Genomic DNA, 24,812 nt, shown 5'->3' with positions numbered 1-24,812 from the left:
ATCCCCACCTCTTCAGAGGGTGCGGGGCCCCACGGGGGGTTTCTGGTGCCTTGAAGACATAAGGAGGGCGCCCCCAGGGCCTGGCCTGGTTCCCGTGAGCCCTGAGAAGGGTGCAGCTTCTGCCACACCCTGAAGCAGGCGTGGAGTGAGTCGGGCACAAGGGTGGGTGGTGGAGGGGAGCCGGCACCCCTGGGCGCCCCGTACATTCATCGGCTTGTCAGCACAGGGTGGGGACCCCGGCCCTCCGGCCCCCCGGCGGCCGGCCCCTCTGCTGGAAGGAGAGAGAAGGCGGCAGACAGGGCAGAGCACAGGCGTGGGCAGAGAGGCCTCCCGGGGCCAGAGCCCAGCTCCCTCCTCTGCCAGGAGCCCCCAGGCCCGTTTGGCCAGCGGATGCCCTCCAGGACCTCCCGGGGATTCAGTCGGCCCTGCGGGGTGCACGACCTTGCAAGCTGAGAGCCAAGAGGTTCTCCCGGAGAGCGAGCTTCTCTCAGAAAACAGCTCCGCGCTCTGGGCCTGGCCACCGTGGTGCCCTTGAGGGTGGGAGGCTGGGGCCCCGGGGTGGCAGGAGGTGTCGGTGGGAGGCACGGGGAGGAACTCCCTGGGGCCCAGCTGAGTGAGGCAGGCCCAGGGCACTGGGAGGGCAAACCTGGTTCAAAAACACACCACACGGTGGTGGGTGGGTGCCCATGACCCGGACCCGGGACAACAGTCTCCTGAGCCCCGTCACAGTCTCAGGCACTGGACCCCTCAGTGTCCCTGCAAAGCAGCCCCAGGCTTGGCCCTGCTCGGGCCTCCCCGAAGAGACGGCCCAGGTTCTGGAAGAACCGTGGGCCCAGGTCTCCCTGTTGGAGCCTGGCCACAGGCCAGAGGGGGGTGAGGGGGCAAGAGGCCTCACTCTTCCCACTGACCCCTTCCGCCAGCAAGGTTTACTGGGTGGCTGCCACTGCAGGGCCCACGGAGGTGCCCCGGGGGGGGGGGGGCATTGGGGTGAGGGCAGCCTGGCTTCCCTCTGACAGAGCCACGGGAAAGGACTGGAGGGCCGGTCTGGGGCCCCGGAGGACAGGGTGGGAGAGGCTGTGGGGAGGGGGGCCCACGGTGCCTCACGGGGCTCAAGGAAGCAGAGCCAAAGCTGGGGAGCCCTCAACCCGCCAGTCGTGCAGGGGCTGTGGCGCCTTGACTGAAGCCCGGTGTGGATCCGGGGCTCGCTGTGTGCACGGGCACGGGGACCGGGGCCCCAGACCCCATCCGCTCCGCCCCCTCTGCCCGGGCACCTGTGCTCCGGGCTGTGTCTGGGGAGGAGCCCCACATGGAACCCGTGTGGCCAACTCCTTGGGTGCTCATGGGAAACTGAGGCCGGAGGGGAGGGGGCCAGGGGGCAGTGACCAGACCCCAGGAATGGCGGGCAGGGCTTGGGGAGACACATCCCGAGGAGGACGCGCTGTCCCCGCTGCGAGGCAGCAAAGCTGACGCCTGGGCTCGGTGCTGATTGCGGCCTGGCCCCAGCAGTCAGGTCCAGGGGACGGCCGAGGGCAGGACACGTGCTCGCTCGGTGGCCCCAAAGGCCACGTCCATCCAGGTCCAGCAGGCCACACGACAGGGTGCCCGATGACGTGGCCCCGAGGCGCCTGGCTTCCCAGAGCAGGGGGAGCGTGGCCGGCAGGCCTGCGGGTGTCGCCTGGGCGGCCTGCAGAGGTGAGTCCTGCAAAGGGGGCCTTTTCAACTTGCTGGGAAGGAGGCCAAGAGACGGTAGGGAAACTGAGGCAGGGAAGGCATGTTGCCATGTCGGTCAGCTCAGGCCTCCATAACAGATGACACAGACCAGGCAATGTCAACCAGAAATTTATCCTCCCCCAGTCCCGGAGGCCGCAGCCCGAGGTCCAGGCGTGGGCGGGGTCGTCCCTCCGTGCCTGTCCGTGTCCTGATCCCCTTTTCTTACAAGGACCCCGTCTCACGGGATCAAGGCCCAGCCCGGTGACCCTATGTTACCTTAATCACCTCTGTAAAGGCCCCGTCTCCAGATGCGGTCACGTTCTGGGGTGCTGGGGGTCAGGACTCCGGCATAGGAATCTGGGGGACACAATCCAGGCCCTGACAGTCACCGTTCCAAGGAGAGTCACCATGAAAGTCAGGTGAGGCTGCTGCTGGGAAGGGGAAGGGAGGCAGACACATTTGCTTTGGGAAGTGGGGGGCTCGGAAGTACCGTGAAGAGAGAGGGGGTGAGCCATCTGCCTCGGGGCCGGGGGAAGGCGGCTTCCCGGAGCCAGGTCACTGGCCACACTGGCCCAGGTGTTCAGGCCATGGGGGGCGGGGGGGACGGGCAGCGCGTGAGGGCTCCATCCTGCCCAGGGGCTCACGTGGAGGCAATCAAGCCAGAGTGAGGCTCCCGGATGGGGGTGGAGGGCCCTGGGGCCTGGGGGGGGGGGGGTGGTGACAAGGAGCATTTCCTCAGACAGGGTGACGGATGAGAGGGGGAGCGCGCGGTTGGAAGCACTGTGTGGGAAGCGGCTTAGCCAGAGCCGGATGTGTGAGAGTCGGGGAGGACGCTGCACGTGCAGGGATGGGGCCCCATCCCCCGCCCCCGCCCCCACCCCCGCCGACCCCGGACTCACAATCACGCAGGCGGGGCCCACCCAGGGTCGGGGCAGGACGGAGCTCGTGCCCAAGCCCAGCGTCCCCCCGGCGGTCCCCATGCTGGCCGTCTCTCTGCCTCCCCTAATGGTCCCCGTGCGAGCTCGGACAAGGGAAGTGAGTGAAGGCAGAAGTTCTCTCCAAAATAGCTCATCAACAAAGCCCAGATGGAAAATTCTGCCTCCATGGAGCGCCTTGGAATTGGAGATTATTTCTTTCTGGAAATATGCAGTGTGAGGGGTGAGATAAAGGACAGACCCTGCGTGTTCCTTAAGACAGAAACTATTGAGCCCACATGCCACCACCAGCCCCCTCCTCCTCGTGACCCCCACCCACATACCTGCCTCCCCCGCCCCTCCGCCTGGCGGCCCTAACTCGGGGGCACGGGACAGGGGGTCTGAACCCCGTCAAGGTCTCAGGTGGGCCGCCCCAGATCAACGGAGATGCAGGGGCTAGTGACCTCCGACGGCTGCCTTCCGGAGTGCCCCACGCACCCCCCGCCCACTCTGCCCAGATCCTGTGCACGTACCCCTGCTGTGTCACCGCTCGGAGGCGGCGCAGGGGGGGAGCTCGACTCCAGGTGGCTGCGGGGCCCGGGTTCCCGCCATCTTGTGGCTCTGCACTCCAGAGCATGCCCACTCCGTGGCTGGGTCCTTATGGAAACTCACAAGGGTCAGACCAGAAGCGGCATGTGTCCTGGTCCCCTCCGTCCTGTGACTGAATCTGCTCGGGGGCTGGAAGACGTGTCCCCGGGCCTGGCCCTCGCTGGCCCCGTCGGCAGCACCCCCCCCCCCCCCTTCCACCCGTGAGCCCTGGTCCCTCTGCACCCCCGCCAGCCCCTCTCCCCCGCCCGCCAGGTGGCTGCCCGGCCTGTGGGTGGGAACTCGGGAACATACTTGCCCCGCTGCGGTGGGGGCCTCCACAGGCTTCGAGCTCCAGACGGGGAGCCCTCCGTCCTTGAGTCTGAGGGCAGACTGCTAGGTGCCCAGGGCGGCCCAGCCCCAGGACCTGGGAGAGGGAAGAGGTAACCCCCAGCTCAGGAGGCCACTTTGAAGGGGCCCTGTGCATGGTAGGCACTGGGCAGAGAGGGACCTCGCTTAGGTTAAGGCCAGAGCAGGCAGGCCTGGTGTGGATTTCGGGAAGGGAACCAGGGTGAGGGCCCCATCTCCTGGGTCAGCCTCGGGGGGCTAGGAAGAGGCGGGGGTGGGAGGGACAGAAGCGACTCTCGGCCACGAGATGACCGTGGACCTTCCCTGGCCTTCCCAGCTCTGAACCCCCGACACGCAGCCTCAGCCTTCAGGAATGTCCTGTCCGTGGCGGGAGCTGCCAAGGAGGATGGACAAGGGCCCAGGAGCGGGGGCCCAGGCAGGTGGCCGGCTGCTCTGACACTTTCCTGGCTGAGGTCTGCGTCCCCCATGGACGTGGCTGTGAGGCTTTGGTGGGCTTGCATCTGGGGGCGCGGGAGAGCATCCAGGCCCCTGGCCCGTGCGCTCAGGCTCCCACTCGGAGGGCCTGCGCTGAGGTGTCTGAAATATTTGTTTTCTAAGGGATTAGCTTCCAGATGACTCTCCAAAAGGCCAGGAGCCATCACTGTGGCTGCAGCAGGAGGGCCCCTCTTCCCTCTTGGACGCTGACCCAGGGAGACGTCATCTGTTCCCTGAAAACCTCAGGCCACGTCCCTTTCCTTCCCTTGCAAGTTGGCCCGTCCACCCATCGATCTGTCCATCCACCACTCATGCATTCATTCACTCGTTCATTCACTCAGCAAGCACCTCTGCCATGACCAGACCCATGGCCAAGGGCTCAAGACCCCCTCTGGTCGTCAAGCACTCCTTCCTCCCCAAGCCAACAGCAAGGCGGCCACCTTCCAGGGGTTCTGTGTCCTCGGCCCTGGCCTTCAGGGCTCTCTCCTCATCCTGGAACCTCTCTCACATAGCCCCCTGCCTCCAGTACCGGTCCCGATGAAAGTGTCAGCCCCAGACTGGGGCCGGGCCATTCCTCCCACCTACCCTCTCTTCCCATTGGCCCCTTAGGAGTCCAGTGGGGAGGGAGTGGGGCCACCAGTTTCTCCCACCTGGGTGGAGTAGCTTGGGGCGGGTTCTCTGTCCTTCCTTGGTCTGTCCCCCTGGACGCTGTTGTCCCTCCCTGAGATTCAAGATGGCGGTGGTCCCTGTGGGTGGAGGGTGGGTGTCACGGAGAGAGCTGCCCGAGCCCGGCAGGTCTGCGGGGGGAGGTCCTGAGAAGGGCCTGTGTTGGGCCAGGTCCGGCCGTGGAGGACTGTGCACATTTGCAGCGAGCCGTCTGGGGCCCAGGGGTCCCCAAGTCCCCAACTTGCGGGCGGGAATGGTGGCTGTGGGGCACCCCGACAGACACCCCACAAACCCAGCTTCGCCGGGTTCCCAAGGCGAAGGTCCAGGGCTCGTGGCAGATGTTGACTGTCCTCGGCCCGGGAGCAACGGTTGAAGCCACAGGCCGTGGACCCACTTTGCACGGGGGTGCCAGAGCCGGGTGGACTGTGGGATGTGGCCTGCAGAAGGGCCCAGGGGTCAGGAGTCAGAGGGGCAGTCGGGGGTCAGTGCAGGCTGGGCAGAGGGGCCACAGGGTACAGACTGGTTGTGCACCATCAGGACGAGGTAGATGTGGAGCATGGATGTCCTCAAAGGGGCTGACAGCAGGAGGGACTTCACGAGCCTCCCAGGGCCTCAGACACACTCCTCGCCCCGCAAGGCCAGCACCCGGGCCCGGGGACGCAGGTGGGCGAAGCCCTGGGTCAGCTGGCTCCTTGGGGAGCCTCACGGCTGGGCTGGCCACACGGACCCTGCTTGCACCGCTCTGTTCTCCTCCTTCTGAGCTCTGAACCCCCAGGTGTGCTTACGCTCACAGCTTGGGCCACATGAGCTGTCTCATGGCCACCAGGGGCCCCGGCCGTCTCCCACCGGCTGCCCCACGCCCAGCCCAGCACCATGACCGCCAATGGCAGAGGGCCCCCGCTTCTGTTCTCTAGGCCATTTCCAGTAGGGTCTGCTGGCTTTCCTCTTCTCCGCATCGCGGAAGAGTGGGGCCCAAAGACGAGACCGGGAAGCTTCCTGGGAGCAGAGCCGGTGAGCGGCCTGGCTCGGAGGCCCAGCGTGGCCCGAGTGTTCCCGGGGACGGTGCCCGTGAGCCACCTCGTCCACGCGCCAGGGAGCTGGCCTCGGGGCCACCGCCGATTCCCTCTCCCGGCTCGGCTTCTGCTCTGCGGCCGAGGGGGTGAGCCGATGCGTCAGGACCCCCATCATCCCCGTGAGGAACCCGGGAGAGCCACACCTGTCAGACCCCTGCCCCTGAGGCTCGGCGGGACTGGCCCTCCCCCGTATCTGCTGGGCATCAGGCGCCAACCCCGCGAGCAGGTCTGGTTAGTGCGTCACTGCCGCCTCGACTGCTGTGCCCTGCAGGAATCGAAGAGCACCTCCTGGAGGAGGAGGCCGCCTCGGGGAGGCGGACAGACGGTGCTCGCCCCGGGGCCTCTCTTCCCCACCGCAGGAGGGTGAGGCTTTCCTCATGATGGCCGAGGGCCACTTCCCAACACCCTGCCTTGGAGGTCTCAGGGCCGCAAGCTGGCACACCTTCCTGGTCACAGCACCCCCAGACTGGAGGGCAGGGCTGGCGAGGGCGCAGAGACCAGGGGGCCGCGCACAGCAGAGGTGGGGGCTGCCGGGAAGTCCGCGCGCCACGGAGGAATGGTGCGAGGGAGTCACGTGGAAAACCGCCAGTCCGGCGACACGCAAGGCAGCCTGTCCACGCCGTCCGCTCGTGGGACTGAGTGTGTGGTCTGATCTCTGTTTTCTAACCATGAGATGACGTAAGGATCCGGTCAGAAAACAGAACCACCCAACAGACAAGAGGGTTCTAAGGGGTCAGACCCTGTGCTGCGATGGGGCTCTTGCGGCCACCTCTGCTCTGGGGCTGGGCAGGGGCCGGCGGGGCAGACGCTCAGGGAAGCAGACAAACAGGAAGCGAGAGGGGACAAGAGACACCAGGGCGCCACCAAGACACATGGGGCCCGATTGGACATCTGGAGCCTCCCTGCCTCCTGCCGTATTGAATGGGTTAGAGCCCAAACACACTCACATCCACCCAGAACCTGTGAGCCTGGCTTGTTTCAGACAAAGGGCTCTTGCCTGCAGGGCCACGCGGGAGGAGGGCGGCCCTGGTGCAATGACTGTGTCCTTATAGGGGACACGGAAGGGTCCTTCCTGCCTCTTCCAGCTCCTGGGGGCTCCAGGCGTCCCTGGGCTTATAGCCGTGTCCCTCCAGCCTCTGTCTCTGTGGTCACGTGGCCTTGGCCTCTCTCTTATAAGGACGCCTGTCATAGAGTTAGGGTCCACCTACGAAACCCTTGATCTCGTCTCGGGATCCTTAACTTAGACTCACCGCTGTGAGGCCCTTTATCCCAACAAGGTCACGCTCACAGCTTCGGGGCACTGGCACACGGACAGGTCTTTTGGGGGCGACCGTCGGCTCACTGCAGGTGCTACCCACAGGGGTTGGAAGCCTGGATCTGTTCACGGCTGTTCTGCCAGGGCCGCGGGAGAGACAGCCTTCTGTAAACGAGGGCGAATGAGCATCGGGCACAGAGCCGCAGAGAGGCATCTAGGGGACACAACTCTGGGCTCCAGCTTGTTTGTGAAGCCAATATGAGCTGAGTCCCGCTCCATGGATCTCGGAGTCGGTCACAGAGGGAGGAAGGGAAGGACCCGGAGCCGCCTGGCTGCCCGGAGAGGGTCCCCGAGCGACTGCCCAAAGCCTGAGCAGACCACCCCATCCGCAGGACAGACGTCCATCAGCTGAGCCGGCCGGCCTAGTTTAGCTGGGGTGTCGTCCTCCCAAGCATTAGCACAAGTGGCTTTTTCTGTCCACGAAGTGCCAGCCTGCTAGATGGACCAGCCTCAGTCCAACAAGGGGAGCGGATTCCAAATAGCTGGCCTACCCTGCAGCTCCCAGGCCTCGGGGAGCCCCACCAGGCACCAAGTCGCTCCTTCCAGTCCCTATCTGGACACGCTGTCCTAGGCCCCTCTGGGCAGCTGCCCCCAGGTTCTGTCCCTCTTATCCCGCAGCCAAGGTCCCAGCCACCACTGGGCACCCCCGGTGCCTGGTCTGGAGCAGCACTGAGTTCAGACCAATGTGCAGACCCCGCCATGGGAAGCCCCGAGCTGGGCCTCGGACAGGCTGGGTTGACTCCTCCCAGCTGTCGAGTCGTGAGCAGCACAGGCCTGGACTCCCGTCTCGCGGCCCCGCACCCCCACGCAGTTTCCATCCTGGGGTCTGTCATGGGCTGAATCGTGCCCCCCTCCCCAGATTCCTACACTGGAGTCCTAACCCCCAGTACCTCAGAATGGGACTTTATTTGGAGACAGGGCCATGAGAGATCACTGATGAGGTCCTGGTGGAGGAGAGACGGTCCTCATCCAGCGTGACCGCGTCCTTACAAGCGGGGGAGGTGCACGGACAGAAAACCCAGACGCACGGGAGGAACATCACGGGAAGACAGGGCAGAGACGGAGGGGTGCATCTGCAGGCTCAGGAATGCCACGGACTGTCACCACCGCCAGCTGCCGGGACGGAGCCGTGGGACAGATGCCTCCGGCAGAGCCTCCAGGAGGAAGCAGTCCCGGGACACCCTGATACCTGGCTTGTGGCCTCCAGAACTGTGAGGGCACCACCCAGTCTGTGAGGCTTCCTCACGGCAGCCCTAGGACACTAACACGGGGCCCGGACGGGCTGCCCCAGCCCAGCATCGTGTGCGCCCCACCCCCCCAACCCCGCCAGGGGCGAGAGGAAGCAGAGGTGTTCTCCTCTGCACACACACAGCGCCTGTGTTCACGTCCCCTGGGTCAGAAATCAGTCACGTGGCCTCACCTAGCTGCAAGGGAGGCTGATAAATGTAGCACTATACCAATATAGCATCCAGAAGCTTCTAGGCGGGACGGTTGGCAGTCTGTGGCATAGAGGCTAGAACAAAGGTCTTGGGGTCCCTCCAAACAACCACCCGCCCCTCATCCCCGCTGCCCGTCACTCGGCACCGATGCCCTAGGAAGGCAGCAGGGCTGTGGCTCTGGGGGCACCTGCCCCCTCCCCCCGGGGAAGGCAGAGGACCGAGCTGAGGGTTCTGGGCACCGGGTTCTGAGCGTCAGGCAAGAAAGTTTGGGTTTCCCGAAGGAAGATCTTGCATTTCCATGTGAAGTGTGCGGGCTCCAGGAGGCACGCAGAAAGCTGAGTTAGGGGTACGGCCAGGATGCAGGGGGAGTGACTGAGGCGGCTGTACGGGCACCAGGGAGCAGGGAGTGTCCGGGTGGCAGCTGAGGCCAAGGAGGGAAGGGTTACAAGCAGGAGCAGCAGGAGGCAAGAAGAAGCCGGGAGAAGGCGCGCAGCGTCCTGGGGGCCCCGAGGCCCAGGCGGGCAGGGGTGTGTGCCCTTAGCGGACGGACTCTGCTTTGCGCCACTGCGTTGGCCCCTTCCTCCTGCCCGCTGCGGCATTCGGTGTGGCTTCCTCAGGGGTCTCCTGGGGGAAGAAGCTCAGACTGGCATCACACGGCCACGCAGGGGCCGACGTGAACAGCTGTGCTGTTCAGGGCTGTTTAGGTGCTGGGGGGGGGTCTCCCCAGGGAAATCGGGGTCTGAGCGGGATGGGACTGGAGGAGGCACAGTCAGGCCTCCTCAATGAGGGAGGCCACAGTGGCCAGGGGCAGATCCGGGAGCCTCAGCCAACCACAGTGAGAGGGAGGGACATATTTATGGAAACGTGTATGTATCTGGGAGGTTAGTACCTCAAGGGAGGTTAGCACCCAGGAGGGAGGCTGGCACCCAGGAGGGAGGTTGGCACCCAGGAGGGAAGCTAGTACCTGGGATGGAGGCTAGTACCCAGTTGGGAAGCTGGTACCCAGGAGGGAGGCTAGTACCCAGGAGGGAAGCTCATATCCAGGAAGGAAGCTAGTACCCAGGAGGGAGGCTGGCACCCAGATGGGAAGCTGGTACCCAGGAGGGAGGCTGGCACCCAGGTGGGAGGCTGGCACCCAAGAGGGAGGCTGCCACCCAGGAGGGAAGCTAGTACCCAGGAGGGAAGCTCGTATCCAGGAGGGAAGCTGGTACCCAGGAGGGAAGCTTGTATCCAGGAAGGAAGCTAGTACCCAGGAGGGAGGCTGGCACCCAAGAGGGAGGCTGGCACCCAGGAGGGAAGCTAGTACCCAGGAGGGAGGCTGGCACCCAGGAGGGAAGCTCGCATCCAGGAGGGAAGCTAGTACCCAGGAGGGAGGCTGGCACCCAGGAGGGAGGCTGGCACCCAGATGGGAAGCTGGTACCCAGGAGGGAGGCTCGTATCCAGGAGGGAAGCTGGCACCCAGATGGGAAGCTGGTACCCAGATGGGAAGCTGGTACCCAGGAGGGAGGCTGGCACCCAGGTGGGAGGGTTCCTAGGGATAGGCTCTCACTGAGTCCTGCTAATGGATGTGGCCCTGGGGTTGGCAGGATGGAGGGAGAGGGTAAGAAGATGGCCCAGCTCATGGAGGTAAAGTGATTGCTTCGCTACTGACAGAATTTGGGAGGTGAAGGAGTGTAAGTGTCAGGGTGATGAGGCTAGAATATTTTAATATTTTAATATTAATTTAAAATATTTAATATTAATTTTAAATATTTTAATATTTTACCTTCTAAGTAATTTCTACACCCAACGTGGGGCTCGAACTCACAACCTCAAGATCAAGAGTCACATGTTCTGCCAACTGAGCCACCCGGGCGCCTGAGGAGACGCTTTTCTAAGAAAGGAACTTGGAGGGAAGCCAGGTGGGTGGAAATGACTGCTGGGTTTGGGGCCCTGGAGCCACAGATGCAGGGGACCCTGCCAGCCCACTCGCCGGGGGTCCGTTAGTCCTTTGGCGAGAGTGTCCGAGGGTTTCCTGGGGTGGGAGTGGGGGACACAGGCGCTGGGAGCGGCCGAGCGCGGGCAGAGGAGCGCGATTTAGGCTGTGCCCCTGCCCCCCGGGGTCCCGCACCCTCCACGGGCCTGCAGCCTGTGCCAGGCGCCACGGCCTCGGACGTCCCACGGCACATGACGCGAGTTCATGGCCCCCTCTTGCAACTGCCATTCCTCTGCACACACACTGTGCCACACCTGCCTCTCCCGGAGGACACACGCTTTCACCTCCCCTCCTGGCTCAGGTGATGCTCCTTAAGCTGTTACCCTGACTTATGCCAGCCCCGGGGCAGGGCTTTCTACGTGTTTCCTTCCGGGCAGGGTGGCACATCTCCGACCCTTCCGTGGCCCAGGGTACCCTGCGGGATCATGGCCTTATTTCCTACTGAGCCTAAATGCAACCCTAAGCCCCTCACCCAGAGCCCCCGGAGCCATTCCCAGCTTATCAGGAAGTCTGCAACATGAGCCACATTGCCAGCCCTGTACCTGCCAAGCCTTGTCAAATGTGTCCCCTGTGAGCTCTGCTCGCCCCCAGACCCCCGCATCCAACACCCCATCCAATCACTCGCTCATAACCCACCCCTAAGCCTCTAGGCCCCCAATGTCACCAGCTAGCACTTCCCGCATGGGCTCCAGTGAGCACGGGCCTGGAAGGTGAACTTGCTCTGTGCAGGAGGATCCCTGGGGCTCTCCATCTTGCTCCCAGGGAGGCAGCGGTGAAGCAGACAGAGGCAGCCATGAGGTACCTACCGGTCAAGCCTAGGAGGGTGGAGATGCCCACAGTGCGGGGGGCAAGGGGGTCGGGGGTGGGACGAGGTCTGTCCGCGGCAATCTGCCTCCTGGCCCAGCCACGTCTGCGGACTCTGGGCACCTGAGAGGGGACTCCAGGCCGTCCGGGTCCTGTTCCATGCGTGGGTCACAGCACCCAGCGACCCGTTGTCACTCTGGCCAGCAGGGATCAGATTGGCCCCAGGGTCCCCAAAGCTCAGCCCACAAAACTGAATGAATCCTGGTGGTTCCTCCACTAGGAGATCCTCTCTGGCTGGTGAGACCAGAGGCTGGTGTCAGGCTTCCCTCCCAACATTCTATTGATTTGCAAATGCACCATTGGCATGCAAATGGCCTGAGGTCATCAGCAAAGCTCCAAGTCCTCCCTGGGGAGCCAGTGAACAAAAGAGGTGCCTATAGACCCCAAGAAAGCGCAGTCGGTACCTGAAGGGCCTCCAGACCCTGGAACCATGGCAAGTGGCCAGAGGAGCGGTCATGACGGCAGGACCCTGGGTCTGTCCGAGAGCCCATGTGCTGCTGGGACCCGGTTCCCGAGTCACCTGGGCCAAAGGGAAGGTGACAGCAAATGCTTGGAGGCACAGGGCCCCTGCCCTTGGGGAGGACATGGCTGGGAGCCCAGGAGACGGAAGTCCAGGGATAGGAGCCCAGGCCAGAAGGGTAACGCCTCTCTGGGAGCCTCCAGACACGCAGAGGTCCTGGGGGCTGCCTTGCTGAACACAGGATTTCTGGGTCTTCCTCCTGGGTCTTGGGCTGACCCCTGTAGCCCCATCACATGCCGACGGGTGTTGAGTTGGTTGTGGGTGACAGAAGCGGCCGCGAGGTGGCAGTGCTGACTCACACTTCACCGCCCGAGGCGCCTGAGGCTGGGGTCCGCCCTCGCCACGTCCCGGGTCCCGGGTCCGCAGTGGTCCACGGGGGTCATCAAGGAGACGGGCACATGTCTGAGCCACGCCCGGCCACATCATCTGAGTTGCCCAAGGCCGAAAAGAAATTGGGGCGACAAGAAGGAGTACTTGGGGGCAGTGAGGGATCCCCATGCCTGGGATGCCGCGGTGTCGGCTTCAGAAGGTGACCCTTCCTCCAGGTGCCTCCGGCAACACGGGGCCCTGGGGGCTGCCTTGCCAGGAACAGGTGGATTTTAGGGTTCTCCCCCTTGCATCGGGTGCCACCCCCAAGCTGATCGCATGCCCTGAACGGTGCCCAGCCCGCTTGTGGGTGTTGGAGTCAGCGGTGACCGCGAGGTGGCGGCACCAACGCGCACATTACAGCAGTCGCGGCAGAGGCTGTGGTCCACCCGCGATATGTCCCGGGTCCGCCCAGGCTGGATTCCGCAGGGGTCCACGAGGGTCATCAGGGAGATGGGGTGCTTGTCTGGGCTACCCCAGGTCAGGCCACGTCCGCGGTCCCCTAGCCACGGGTCCCCTCGAAGCCACCAGTGCCGTGGAGTGGGACTCACATCACATCTCCCAGACACGGTGGCGACAGCACCTGCCGCCACCTTTGGCGCACCGGACCCCGCACACCGACGCCACCAAAGACAGCCCCCCACCCCCTGGCTTTTTAATTGAGCTGGCTTCCGAGGAAACTCTCCCAGTCGTCAGACCCCAGGCAACCAGGCATTAACATCCATTCAATTCCGGTGTTCAGATGCTAATGATCTGGGCTCGAGGCTGCCTCCCACCCGCTGGGGAGGTCCTCCTGCGGAAGGTCCTGCTTCGGGAGGTCCTACCAGTCTCCCGAGCACAGCCACCAAAGTGGGGTGCGGCAGACACCCCAGTGTCCCGGAGGGGGTCGTTAAAAGGTGGGGATACTGACGTGGCGACCGCGCTCTGGGGCCAGGGTGCGGGTCCCCACAAATGCGCCCTGGGATCGCGGCGGGTGCGGGGAGGCGCGTGTCCCGACCAGAGCGCACTTGGTCTGTCCTAGAGCCCACGTGCTGCTGAGAGCGGAATCCGAACCGCACCCTAGGACCTGGTCCCGTATCAGCAAAGAGGGGATACTTGGGAATCAAAGGGTCCCTGCCCTCGGGTGACAAGGACTTGACGGGAAGCCCAAACTCTAGAGGGAAATGTACCACCCTAGACCCGAGGCGGCACGGGATCCTGGGGCCCGAACGCAGGGGGATTTGGGGATCCCTCCTCGCACGGGGTGCCGACCTCCAGGCTGGGTGCACTCTCTGGGTGGCCCTGAGCCCGTGGGGGGCATGGAAACAGCAGTGACCGCGAGGTGGCGGCACAGACTCACATATCACTGCCCGCAGCGAGGCTGGGGTCCGCCCGCAGGGCGTCCCGGGTCCGCTCAGGCCTGATGCCGCGGCGGTCCACGAGGGTCATCAGGGAGACGGAGTGCTCGGCTGAGCCACTCCATCTGTCACCCCCACCCGCGTGGCTGAATCTGGGGAGACGGGAGAGAATACGTGGGGGCCGTGAGGGATCGCCACACCCGGGATGCCGCGGAGTCCATCTCAGAGAGAGAGAGAGACCCTTCCCACCGGTGCCGCGGGCAGCAGGGGGTCCTGGGGGCTGGCTGCCTCGCGGAGTGCAGGAGGATTTCGGGGCCCTCTCGCCTTGTCTTGAGCCAAGCCCCACCGTCCCATCGCTCGCCCCTGCACCCCTGCACCCCTGCACGGCGCGGAGTCGGTTGTGGGTGTGGATACCGCAATGGCCGCGAGGTGGCGGTGAGGACTCACACCTCCGCCCGGAGGCTGCCGAGGCTGGGGTCTGCTCGTGGCGAAATGTGGGGGTCTGCCCCATCCTAACTTGGGCGTCCATCCACGGCAAAGCCTGGCTTTCTCCCCCACAGAAAAGCTGGGGGTTCGCTCATGACAAAGGCCCGGGTGTCAGGTTTGGAGGCGAGCCTCCAGCGCTTTACGGCGGCTCTGCCAGAGGACCGCCCTGAAGTGCGTGGACTCCAGCTTCTTTGCCTACGTGTGCTGCATCCCCGGCGCCAACCCCGTAGACTTGGCGGGCGGACCTGGTGCGCCGCGGGGCCCCGGTACCCCCGGCAAGGCCAGAGTGGTCACCCCAGGGACAGGACGGACAAGGGTGTCGAGGGATCTTAAAGCTCTCGGGTCTTTGTTCGGTCCGCACCCGCAGTGCCGCAGGCGGGCGGGTGCGCAGGGTGCCGGGGCAGGACTAGGAGGCTACACAGCTGGTCACCAGAGCGCGCCTGTGAGCCACAAGACGGGAACGCGGGGCACCCCGACCGCAAAGGGAAGCCTTCCTTGCGGGAGACGCTATCCCCCCAGTGTCAGATGGTACTGGGGCTGGGAATCGGCCACCCACCCTGGCCACTGAGACCCCCGGGTGAGCCCCTGTCCCCCCCCCCCCGCGACACACACACACGCCTCATGTGACTGCTCCCCGTGGACTCCCAGGACCCCAGGGGGAGCGTGGGGTCTCAGCCATGGTGGCGACTGAGGGTGACTCAGTCCTGCCCCAGCCTCCCCGAGCCCCCAGCCGGAGCCCCCCGTCGGGAGCAGAGTGCGAGCCCAGCGGTGGCTGGGCGGGAGCAGCGTGCTTGGTCTGCCCCGAGGGGACCCGAGTGCTCCGACCCAAGGGGAGGGGGACGTTTGGGGACAATGCCAGTCCCTGTGTAGGCGCTGCCAACAGAGGGGTGCGGAGAATGCCCTCTTTGGAGAATTCCGGGACGGGTGTGCTGGACCGGTCTGGGGCGGAGGCGGGCCTTGCGGCGGCCCCGAACACGGTCGCTGCTCCCATTGGCTGGCGGGGCAGGGGCGGGAATTCGGGGCGGGGCCACCCCAGTTAGAAAAAGCCCGGGCTAGGGCCGGCGAGCAGGGTGCGGGAGGGGGTGGTGGGGTGGGGTGGGATGGGGGGGTTCGGGGGCAACTGGGGAAGCGGGGGAGCCGAGGGGTAACCAGGGAAGCGTGGGGTACTGGGGGCAACCAGGGGAAGATGGGGACGGGGGACAGGGAGGCTTGAGTGGGCCAAGGATCACCTTGGAAATCTGGGGTCTGGCAGGAGCGGCAGAAGGTTGGGGGGCTGGCTTGGGCAGGGCTGGAGGGCACCTGGCGGGAGTGTGGCGTGGGGTCCCAGGTGTCTTGGAGTACGGGTGACATCGGCATGGGATGGGCCCAAGCTGGGGGTGTAGAGGAAAGAGGGGGGAGCCAGACATTCATCCCGGTCAGTTTTGGTTTCAGGACGTGGCGGCTGGTGGACGAGGGGAGCTGGAGAGAGATTCGCCCGGGACCCGGGGCAGTGGGGCTGTATAGCTGGCAGCCGTGGGTAAGTGAGGACAGCGGTCTGTCGGCCAGGTGAGTCCCCTCCCCTCCCTGGGCCTTGCTCTGCTGGCCTTCTGCAAGAAGGGGGCTTCGGGGAGCAAGGGCCAGCGAGGAGAAGCGGCTGACCTCCCGGCAGAGCGGCAGGACGAAGGAGAGCGGTCAGCACAGGTGACATTGTCTCGGGGGGAGCTGAGACCGTGCGGGCTGGGGGGGCCGCGTGCCCTTCCCAGGTAGAAAGAGCATTTCGAGAGAGCAGGCAGGAGATGAGGCAGGGCTGCCGGCAGGAGAGGTGACAGGTGGCTGTGGGGATCCAGCACGTGCGGGGTCGGGGGGGCACCAGGCCCGGGTCGGACAGGATGAGGTGGGGACTCAGGACGCAGCAGGGGTCCCCAGCCGCCACCACATCTCACCCACTGAAATTCATTTAGTAGCAGGTACAGGAGCGGCTCTGGCCAGGCCAGAGCTTCGAGGGCTGGGGAGCGGGAAAGAAGGAGCAGTGCGCGGGGTGTCCCGCAACAGGACGTCACCGGAGGGAGCGGCGGCCGCAGGTACCGGCTCCGGAGAGATTTCTGCAGCGAGGAGGCTGCTGCGGGCCCAGCCTGCGGACGCGCCGTTCCCACGTGGCACTGCGGCCCAGGGTCTGGCGCGGAGAGGGCCCACAGCGTACTTGGTGACACTGTATGCCTTCACCGCTCAGCCCCTGGGTCTGGCATGACAGACAGGACAGCACCAGGGGAGTCAAGGGCACTGGCGAGACCCGACTAGGCGAGGCGGGTGGGGTGGAGTGAATGAGAACTCTGGTGGGGGGCCGGGGCGCAGGCAGGGGTGAAGGGCGGGAGCCTGGCGGCGAGTCCGCCGGGGCACTGGCCTCCAGAGCCCGTGGCCAAGGTGGGCCTCTGCGGGCGACGACGGAGCAGGGATCGGTGCCTCTGGACTCGGGACTGGAGACGAGGGTGAGTGCCCGCTGGCGTGCCCGACACCCCACCGTCCCCCCGCCCGCCCGCCGCCTCTGCCCGCGGCTCAGCTGGCACCCCCTCCCCTCGCCCACAGCCAGGTCTCCAGATCGGGTGATGTGCTGCTAGCCTCCGAAGGCCGGGCGCGAGGCTGCGCTCAGAGAGGCATGACATGGTCCGGTGTGACGGCGAGGACAGACGTGACGCCGTCCGGCCTTCCTGGTGAGCGCGGCTGTGAGGCTTGGCCCCCGCAGGCCGACCCACCCGCAGGGCGTCCCCCCTGAGCGCTCTTGCTTCCCTAGACCATTCTAGGCTGGCGCCGCGGGGACCCGGAACACCCAAGGGCTCGTTCCTCTGCGCTCCTGAAGGAGCCGACACATGACTGCTGCTCTCTGGACCCCTAGAACCCTCAAAACGACAAGGTGAGGAGTCCCCGGCCAGCCGCGGGCAGCGGGCACGGGCCAAGGAGCAGGGAACTCACCGTGTCCTGCCCCGCAGAAATGGTGCTACCCAGCTCACGCCTGGGCCTTGGAACTGGGACTTCTTCAAGTCCCCTCTAGCTCTGACTCAAGAATATGCTGCATTCTGGAACCACTACACTCCTTGACTCAGGAATCGGCTCTGGAAGGTGAGTGCGGGCACCCTTCCGGAAGCTTCCGGGGCCGCCCTGCCCGGTCCCCGCTCACACGTCCTGTCGCTCTCTGCAGGTCAAGCTACAGGAACGAGACCAGCCCGACAGCGAGACCGTCGGAAGCGAGCAGCACCCGCGGCGGCCGCCACCCCGCCTGGCGCCTCCATCTCCGTGGCCACCCTGCCGTGGACAGGCGACCACCAACCAGCCTCCACGCCCCCACGCCCCTCACCCTCCTTCTCTTCTTCCTTTCCTCTGTGCTTTCATTTCCTTTCTTTCCTTTCCCCTTTGCTCGGGACTCAAAGCCACCGTGACTCCGTTTCCCCGTCCCTCCCGAATTCAATTTGCACTAAGTCGTTTGCACTGGTTTGGAGTTCTGGGTCTGGCCTCGAGTCCCCGAGCGCGTGTGCAAGCAAGCTGCTGAGTGCCCGCACCGTGCCCAGCGCCCACCTGCCGTCCATCTCTTCCTGGGGGTGCCTGGGTGCGGCCGAGTGTGTGGGGCCCCACCCTCCCCTTGCCTAGTCTGGGAGCTCCAAACACCGAGCAAACCTTGAAGCATTCCGTTGCAGAGCAGCTCGCTCTGTGCCCCTCCCCGCCAGGGTTTCACCAGAAGCCCTGGACTCATCAATAAACTCAGTTACAGCAATTTGTCTCAGGGACTCTGGAATCCGAGCTGTTTGCCTGGGTGGGGGTGGGGGTGGCTCCGGCTGGGGGAGGTGGGCACGGAGAGGGTGGGGCACAGGATGGGGGGCATGAAAAAGCCATAGAGGGGGGCACAAGGAATGGGAAGGTCACACATGAGCAGGGGCACAGGGAGGGGGGTGTCACAGGGCAGGAGGGGCCACCGGGACGGGGGGGGGGGCATCACAGGGCAGGAAGGGACACAGGGATGGGGTGAGGCACACGGAAGGGGGGGCATAAGGGAGGCACACGGCCAGGAAGCGGTTATGGCCCAGGAGGAATGGGGGGGGGGGTGGATGAGGAGGGAGGGCAGGGAAGGGCATAGGACACAGGGAGGGGCCTGTGGGATGGGGTGACAGGGAATGGAGACGTGGGGTGGGGCCCAGAGGGGAGAGGTGGGGGGGCAAGGGAGCCCTCAGCACGAGGGACAGGACGGCACAGAATCTCCCTAAGCCCCTGTCCCGCCACACAAACTGCCTGAGGGACGACACCCCTGGGCCTCCCTGGGCCCCTCTCCCCCCAACCATCCGAGGAGAGCAGGCCTGACACGTGGGAGGGCAGAACTGGGGCCAGGCAGCTGCCCCAGGGAGGGAGGGCGGGGGAGCTGAGGCAGCCGAAAGGGGGAGAGGCAGAGGGGAGGTGACAGGTGAGGGACGAGACTGGGGACGTGTCCCACCGGGATCCATGGATCTGTGCCCTATTTGCAAGTGCAGCCCCCATGAGCTTGTGGCTGGCGTCCCTGCCCAAGACAGCCACTGGGTCGGGGACCCCCGGGCTGATACCCCTCTGCAGATGCTGGGAGCATGGGGGCGCAGCTGTGGGAAATGAGGCTGGGGTCCTCGGCCCCTTCCCCCTGCCCTCTCCAGCTGGCAGACCAGAGGCCAGAAGCCCCAGAACCCCGCCCGGGCGCCTGGGCCCTTCCCCACGGGCTCACCTCGCAGCTTCCCCATTGTCCTCACTTGTGTGTGTCCCCCTCTGGGGCCCCCGCCCCTCCCACCACACCGGTACTGGGGACGAAGAGCCGGGCCCTTGGGACTCCCAGGCAGGTGGTCGCCAGGGAGCAAGGGTGACCTAGGGCCTCACACGGGGCCCCTTGGGTGTCCCCTGTCATTCCCCAGGGCCGCGGGCAGCGGCAGCGACAGACCGTCTGTCTCAGGCCCCCGGGCCGGTGAGATGAAGGAATCTTAGGTGTCAAGGGTTAGGTCTAAAACTGGCCTTTATTATCAGCGTGTTTCTCAGCTAGTGCTTCGAGAACCGGGGCCAGCTTCCTGGGGTGCTGGCCGGAGGGGCCCTGGAGATGGGAGAGGGCAGGGGTGCTCTGGAGAACACAGGGATCGTGGGTCCCAGCAAAGGGTAGGCAATCCTCTGGTCCCCCAAGTTGGTGGGGCCGGTGGCCTCAGCCTGTCACTCGGGGCGGTGAGTCACAGCCACACTCTCACCCTGAGGCCTGCTTGGGAAATGGAGAGCATCTGGTCCGGAATGCGGGAGGGTGGGGTGGCCCCTTTCCACACCCTTCTGGGGGCCACTAGTGCACAGACCTGACTCTGTCCCCCCAGGCCTGCCCCGCGGTGTGCCCATGCCCCTGTGCCCTCTGAACCCACGGGGCAGGGGCGACCCCAGGGCCGAGCAACCGGGAGGAGACCTGAGCGCGGGGAGGGCCGGGGGTCGGCAAGCACGGGAAAGGTGAGGGGCAGCCGGTCCCCCGAGGACTGGACGGAGGCCGCTGGGGCAGAAGCCACAGGCCAAGGCTCTGCAAACAGGTCATGAGCCCCAGCCTCGCCCAGGGACTGGGAAAACAGAGGTGGCCTCCCCCGCCCTGACAGAGCCCCTCCAGGGAACAGGGACGGCCAGGTTGGAATGTGTTTACCTTCGGCCCAACCCGATTTCCTGCTTTTTAGAGAAGGGGCTCACAGAGGCTGTCAGACAGGCTCCTGGCGCCCCCCACCACCCAGAGGCGCTTTCAAAATGCCCCCGCGCCCCGAGTTAAGTGAGTTAAGTGTCTCGCAGCAAACAGGGGCTTGAATTTCACTCCCAAGCCCGGCTCAGGGTGGGGGGCGGTGGGGGTGGGGGCCAGCCGGCTGCAGAGTTCCGGGAGGGGTCTCCGGGAAGACTGAGGCCCGGGGCTCTGGCCAGTCCCCACCCCCGCCGGGCACCCAGCTCAAAGCAGCCGGGGGTCTTTACCCTGGACCCTCCCCCAGCTGTCCTCTGTGGAGGGTCTAGGCTAGCGAATCATCCGGCCTGGGGGAGGTGGGACTTAACAAGAGTGTGTCCCCACATGTCCCTGCGTACCACGTCCCCATGTCCACGCGTGTGGGTCTGTGTGTCTACGTCTCTCGTGTCCCGTGTGGCCCTGTGTGCACCCAGTCCGGCGTCAAGCTGTGAGCTCTCGGGGTAGGCAGCCCGAAACGCCTCCCTGTCCTGGGCCGTGAGCGAGAGCCCCTGCGTGGGGCGCTGAAGGTAGGCCTGTCCTACTTGGGGCGCTCTGTGGGGTCTGCCGGCCTCTGTGTGGCCTAGCCCCGTGTGGGGGCCAGCGTCCCTGGAGGGTGGACATCTGAGCCCGGCTGTGTGTGTCCTGTGCCTTTGTGTGAGTTTGCGTCTCGGCCTGGATTTAATGACCCAAGAGCCCACTTTCAGGCGGGGATTACGGACAGCTGGGGGGCGGGGTGGAGTCAGGACACTTGTTAGACCACTGAATGGGGACAGAAAAAATTCCAACAATACAAAGGAAATGAACTCCCTTGAACAGGCCTAACACGACACTTGGGGTCTCACTACAATACACCCTGGGAAGTCAAAAAAAAAAAAAACCCCACACACAGAGTTGGGCCCCGTGGAGGCTGCTCCCTTGCCCTCACCTCACCCCAGGCTCCAGGGAAGACAAGTGTTTTCCCTGTCCCCAGGGCTGGGTGGTGTCTGAGCACAGGGGCAGGGGGCTTCGGCCCCGGCAGGAGACCCCACGCGGCCTGGCCGACAAAAGGGCCAGGGGCCTCCTCAGACACCGGTCATCGCAGAGACCCCGACTGGAACGGTGTCCTCCTGCCTGCTCTCTACCCCCTCCTGTTTTCGGGGTCTGTGTGTGTGTGTGTGCGCGCGTGCGTGTACCTGAGAAGCCCCAGAGATGGTGTGACCTGCAAGGTTGGGGTGGAAGGTTCTGGAAGGAGCACGGCCCGTCCGGCCTCCCCCGAGGCTTCGGTCTCCACACGGCCAGGGCCGTCCCCGCCTCTCCTCCTCTCCCTCGCTTGCTCCTTCCCTCCCTTCTCTGCACCTGGTGACGCCGTTGGCCCCTTTCCAGGGGTGAGGGGAACGAGCGGGGGCCCCTTCCTGGAAGTCCACCTGCATGCAGGCCGGCCTGCTGGGAAGGGGCCTGCTCCTCGGCGGCCCCCACCGCCCCGGAGCCATTTCCTGGAAGCGGTCACTGTGGATATTCTGTTCCTTGTCAGCACTGTGCTAGCATAAAGCAGACAGCGAGCTCCTTGTCCTCCGGGAGCCCGTGCTCCCTCACCGAACACCTGGCCGGACACAGGCGGGCAGCCGGGTCCTTGGGGGGCGGCGCGGGCCTGGGGCCGGACCAGTAAACAAACATGGGCGCCAGGCGCGGGGGGGCCCCTCGTCCCTGCCCCTGGCCAGAGCTCGCACACGCCAGCTCGTGCCAAGGCCCGTCGGGTGCCCGTCCTGCGGGGCCGGGAGGCAGCTGAGAAGGGCTGGGGGGCACGTGCAGACCCTCAGGTGGCCCACGCTCTGCAGAGACCCATCCACTGGGGTGGGAGTCTCAGCGGGAGAGCCCGAGGGGCAGGCGCCCCACGGGGAGATGGGGAGGGCCCGGGGGATGGGGGAATAAGGGGGACGGAGCATTTGCCTTGAGCCGGGTGGGAAGACAGGCTCCCAGGGGCTTTGAGGGTGGGGGTGACAGGTGGGCAGCAGTGTTTGGAGCCCGTGGGTCTGGTCTGCAGCCCAGGGGGCGGGGAGGAGGAAGGCAGGGACTTTCTGAAGTCAGGGATGGGAGAGATAAGGACAGACCGCCTTCTGCACTGACGGAGCCCTGACGCGGGGGCACAGGGACCAGCCCGGGCCCCGGGGATCTGTGCACAGGGCAGGGCCGCAGCTCGGATGCTCCCAGGAGCTGGCCCAGGGTCTGGCCTTGGGGAACTATGGCCGCTAGGGGCCGCGGAGGAGGAAGGCATGGTTCTGGAGTAAAGGGTGGGGGGGCGGGACTTTGGGGGCCACATGTCTGGGGGGGAGAGCACAGCCCAGGCACGAGGCCTCCTTCCACCCCTGCCCTCCTCTCCCTGTCCCTGCCTTTCACGTGCAGGCAGTGGTTTGGGTGGGACGTGCAGTAGGGGCCCAGGGGGAAGGCAGGGGCCCCTTGGGTTTATTCAGGTGGCTTTCAGATCACGCCCCATGCGTGGCGGGGCCCACGGCACGCAGAGCAGCACACACAGAGCCCCCCCCCCACCACCAGGGACTCCCCATTGGTCGGCAGTGACATCACCCCTGTGTCAACAGCGTCCGGCCTTTGGGGTTTATGGAGCAGGACCGACCTGCTGGGCCTCCGCCCTGCGCCCCACCCCCGGCCCACACACTGGCCCACTGTTCTGGGGTCTGGGGGGGGGAGGTCGGGCCACAGCGTCCTGGCACGGTTTGCTCCTCCACCCGCCCTGGAGTCTCTGCGTCCCCCCCAGAAAGCGTGGGGGGCCATGGGCCTGGCCTCCACCTCCTGGTCCCTCCGGGAGAGGTCTGGAGGCCCTGGGGTGCAGGCGTGTGGCTTTGGGGGCACAGCACAGCCTCTGTGGAGCCTCTCAGGCTGAGCGCTGTGGAGGGGCCGCTAGTGGGGCCAGCCCCCAAGACCTCGGCAAAGGCAGAGGGGCTCCCCGTACTGCCCCTAAGCTCGGGCTGACTGCCATCCCGGGACCGCGGGGCAGGACGGGAAGAGCCCCCTGGAGCAGGGCCGCCCTTGCCAGGTCTCCTGTGTCCTGCTCCCGGAGGAGACCCCCACAAACCTCCATCTCCAGGAGGGCGGTGGGAGGTCCCAGACGAAGCCAGGGCAGGGCTTCGAGATAAACAGGGTGGGCTCCCCTCCACACCCCTGCTGCCACACCGCCACGGGGCCTGTTGCCACCCTGAGGTCACTGCCTCTTTCCAAGAGGTTTCTGGGGCCCAGTTGGGGGATGTGTCGGCCTAGAACAGCAAAGGAAGCCCGGCAGGAGTGTCTGGGGGCAGGGGGTGTCCCCAGGGGGGAATGGAGACCCTCCAAGGGGCCTGGCCGCCCTCAGGGCGTCTGGAGAGGCCTCAGTTCTGGAGCTCTGGTGGGTGGGAAGATAGAGGGTGGGGAGGGGAGAAGGAAGGAGGGGGAGGGGTCCACTGCCCTTTGCCCTGTTTTCCATTGCTAGCTTCCTGTTCATCGAGCTCTGTTACCAAGGAAGGGGGGGGGGTGACAGAGGAGGGTCCCTGTTGGCTGTCCCCTTAGCTGCCTGTATCCTGCCCCCTCCCCACGGCCCTTTGGGGGCTGACCCCTTGCTCAGGCCTTGCACCCCAGCCCCTGCCGGTCTGTTCATCCCATCACCGGCCCCCACGGGTGGTCTCGCTGGTCCGAGCTGCAGCCTAGGTCTGCCCCCGCCCCCGGAGGGTGAAGTTTCCTTCCTGGAGCCACAGGCCTAGAGCCTCCAGTCCCCATTGCCCCCCATCCAAGGGTGAATGACCTCACCCTAGGACGTGGGGCAGAGGGCATGTGTGCCAAGAGTGGCCCCCAAGGGACACGTGGCTATTTGCAGTTCGGGAGGCGGCAGAGATAAAGCCACTGTTTTCCCAGCGGGCACAGAGCCAGAGGGGGCCGAGGGGCAGCCTGGGGTCAAGGTCAGGCTGCTGCCTCGGGCCCCCCTCCCAGGCTATTGTCTGCCCCCCATCCCCTCTGCGTGGAGCACGGGAGGAAGGGCGGAGATGGTTGCACGGCGGCCCCCACCCCCAAGGACCCTGTGCTGTGGAGGCACGGGCTCAGCAGCCCCCTTCCTGAGAGGGTCCCACATGTGCGATCCCGCCATAAGACAACCTAATTAAGGCCAAATTTCACGGGCCCTGTGAGTTGGGTGGGCATGGCCCCCTCGGAGGGGCTGCCAGCTGAAGACAGTGCGCGGATGTCAGTGACAGGCGGAAGGAGGGTGGCAGGCGCTGGAACAATGGGCTTAAGGGCTCACATTATACGCATGTCACGGGCAAGTGCTTGCGGGGACTGTGGGGGCTGGGTGGGAAGGGAAGGACATCTGGACGGGATCCGGAGGAAATGGAGCTCAGACGTCCCACGCCTGCCCACCCCGAGCCACCGTGGGCACGGCGGGGGCGGCCCAAGGGGCCCCCAGACTTCCTGTTCTGAGCTGGGTGCCGAGCCCCACGTCCAGCCCGGGCTGGGTCTTCCCTGGGGTCAGATAGGAAGAGGCTGGCTGGAGAGCCATGGCCGCCCAGCTCAGAGTGATCCCACGGGTCAGCACGGGGCCCCAGACATCCCCGCTCCCCCGCCATCCTTCATGAAGCTGTCACCCAAGAACGCGCTCCAGACGTGCACTCCTTCTGGCTCAGGCCCCAAGCAGGCTCCAGGCTCCCCCTGCCCCCAACGCCCCTTGTGCACACCCTCGGCCCATCTGCAAAGGCTGGCCCGGGGTCCCCAATTCCTTCTGCCTACACCACCCTGCTGTGTCCTCCTCTCTGGCCCGGGGCCGTGGCCGCACCCTAAGGAGGCACGCAGGCGTGCGCGCGACCGTCCTGACCTTTCCCCAAACACCCAGGTAGCCCCCCTCCGTGCGCCCAGGGCGTCTCGGAAAGGGTGCCCCACAGATCCGGCCAGCCAGCCCTCTCTGGGTTCTGCTATCCGTGCTCCAGAGAAGGCGGCCCGATCTGTCATGGCCGACAGCAAATGGCCCATCACTTCCAAGGTGACAGCAGGGTCTCCACGGA

The 24,812-nt window shown here is 65.6% G+C and overlaps 1 long non-coding RNA gene across 3 annotated transcripts in view; it reads left to right on the top strand.

Annotated features, from left to right (window-relative positions):
* LOC132662217 (uncharacterized) overlaps nucleotides 1–17,835 on the top strand; it is a 55,962-nt gene extending 38,127 nt beyond the window's left edge. The window contains exons 1-5 of one of the 3 annotated variants that reach the window (XR_009602547.3): nucleotides 15,200–16,558; nucleotides 16,660–16,780; nucleotides 16,861–16,980; nucleotides 17,057–17,186; nucleotides 17,266–17,835. This is a non-coding gene — a long non-coding RNA (uncharacterized LOC132662217). Of the gene's footprint in view, nucleotides 1–15,199; nucleotides 16,559–16,655; nucleotides 16,781–16,860; nucleotides 16,981–17,056; nucleotides 17,187–17,265 lie in introns of those variants that run through there. The other 2 variants (XR_009602546.3, XR_009602548.1) reach the window with 2 other exon arrangements.
* Nucleotides 17,836–24,812: the final 6,977 nt, after the last annotated feature.

This window comes from Panthera onca, chromosome D1 (assembly GCF_046562875.1).
Source record: "Panthera onca isolate mPanOnc1 chromosome D1, mPanOnc1 haplotype 2, whole genome shotgun sequence".
NCBI classification, from domain to species: domain Eukaryota; kingdom Metazoa; phylum Chordata; class Mammalia; order Carnivora; family Felidae; genus Panthera; species Panthera onca.
This window is presented reverse-complemented; position numbering and strand designations above follow the sequence as displayed.